This window comes from Vespa mandarinia, chromosome 17 (genome assembly GCF_050613455.1).
Source record: "Vespa mandarinia isolate Hongniang chromosome 17, ASM5061345v1, whole genome shotgun sequence".
Lineage (NCBI taxonomy): Eukaryota > Metazoa > Arthropoda > Insecta > Hymenoptera > Vespidae > Vespa > Vespa mandarinia.
Genome location: NC_140826.1, coordinates 2227501 through 2230000, shown reverse-complemented (window position 1 = coordinate 2230000; position 2500 = coordinate 2227501). Strand labels below are relative to the sequence as shown.

Sequence of the window (2500 nt, the reverse complement as noted above, 5' to 3'; positions counted from 1 at the left end):
ACTATAACATTATTAATTATTTATATTTATATTTATAACAATTATATGATTCTAATTTCAATATAATTACGAACACATTATTCTTCAAATAATTACAATCATAATTGTAATCAATTAATTCTTATCTCATGATTAAAAATTAACGAATTAACATAAAGATTATTAACAATAATTAATTATAATAATTAGATAAAATTTCGTAATTTCTAATAAATAAATTAATTTGATTTTTCAAAAATTCATTCAGGTCAATTCAATAATCGACTATGTGTGTATGAAATAAATGTTTCAAAAAAATATCTTAAACAAACAAACAAACAAACAAACAAATACATTTAAAGAAAAAAGAAATTGGAAACAAATAAGTAACAAAGTTAAATAAGTAAATTATTTCTAATCGAGATCTCTAGATCAACAAGAGAATTATTATACATACATACATGCGTACGTACATGCGTACATACATACATACATACATGTATAGATACAGACGTACATACATACATACATACATGTATAGATACAGACGTACATACATACATACATACATGTATAGATACAGACGTACATACATACATACATACATGTATAGATACAGACGTACATACATACATACATACATGTATAGATACAGACGTACATACATACACACATACATAATTGCATACATGCATAAGTACATGTATCCTTTCACATAATAATAGATATTCGAGGTCAGCTATTAAAGATCTATCATAGTTAAAATGAGCCGACGATTACAACGAAAATGACAAGTGTGTGTTTACATACTCACGCACACGTACACACAAGTTATATATGTATATGTGTGTGTGTTTACGAATCATCATTGATCTTTTCAGTAACGTTAGGGTCCCTAGATCCGGCATTCTATATACACATATATCCGGATCCTCTTTATTACGAAAGAATGACTGAGATATAGATAATAAGATAGAGAAAGAAAATATTAGAGACAGACAGACAGACAGAGAGAGAGAGAGAGAGAGAGAGAGAAACGGATAGAAAAAAAGAAAAACGAACAGACAAACAGACAGACAAACAGACAGACAGATAGCAGACAGAAAGAGACATAATAGAAAAAGACAGACAAAGACAAAAAGAGTCTTGGAATTTCCCAACGACATTCACCAGGTAGACGTTGTTAAGAGATACGCAAGTAGTATCTCTCTCTCTCTCTCTCTCTCTCTATCTATCTATCTATTCATCTATCTCTCTCTTCGTACTAATAAAGAATTCGCACTTAAGCAAATCATTAAAGTTCCTTCTCTAATTGTCATCTCTCTCTCTCTCTCTCTCTCTCTCTCTCTCTCTCTCTCTCTCACGTCACCTTTCGTCCCTTTATTATCCGATACTTAAATTCCAAGATACCGCACCCTCTTTTTTCCCACATTCACGGCCAACTTTCGAATCGACGAAATTTCTTATCTCTCTTACTCTCTCTCTCTCTCTCTCTCTCTCTCTCTCTCTCTCTCTCTCTCTTTCTCTTTCTTTCTTTTTCTCTTTTTCTCTTTCTCTTCATCTTTCTGTATTTCTCTCTCTTTCTCTCTCTCTCTCTCTCTTTTCCATTTATATCTTTTAAATGAATACCAACTCACGTTTCTTCGCGTTTCTACGAATGAAACTTTCGTTCCCCCTCTCTCTAACCCTCTCCCATAATCCAATTCGTTCACAATTTATTCACTTATTTGGATAATGTATTAAAAAAAAAAAAAAAAAAAAACAAAAAAAAGATATATATATATATATGTATATAAAAATAATTTAAATAAATCAATGAACGATATCGAATATCGGTAATATAATAAAAGTAACATAAACTTTAGATTAAATCTTCTCACATTACTTCGATCATTTGTGACTTTTAATATCTAATGAAGGATAAAAGTGTAGTTTTGATCGAGCTAAAAAAAAAGAAAAGAAAAGAAAAAGGAGAGAGAAAAAATAAAAAAAAAAAAAAAATAAATAAAAATGAAATAAAAATAAAAATAAAATAGAAAGAATGGAAAAATAGGGAGGATAGATAGAGACTTTAAAAATTCTAATTATATATCAGTTTTTATCGCGTTTAATTCACGTTGGCTCCGTTCGTATGGCTCGTTAATACGTCAGTTTAAAAGTCGACTAAATGGATAATTTTTAATCCGCTTATACTCGCGCACGACATTTTTATGATAAACTTGAACTTTGATCCTTCGGACAAATTTAAAAGATATTACTTTGCAGTTAAATACATATTTACGTAAAAAACACATAGACATTTTGCTTGTATTAAATATATACGTGTAAGTAAATTTACGACATTAATATACATAAAGTATGTTAACTATAATATATCGATTTATAGTGTCCTTAATGCGATTATTATATTTGATTTTGAAATAAATAAATTTTAACCTTAATCTTCGTTCACTTATTTTCTCTTTTCTTGTTTCTTTTCTTTTTCTATCTTATCTTTTTCCTTTTTTTTTTTTTTCTTTTT

General features: G+C 28.6%; 1 protein-coding gene across 1 annotated transcript in view; it reads right to left on the bottom strand.

The window, feature by feature from the left end:
• The window catches only part of mav (TGF-beta domain-containing family member maverick), a 62895-nt gene that overhangs the window by 33182 nt on the left and 27213 nt on the right, over positions 1-2500 (bottom strand). The window lies entirely within an intron of this gene.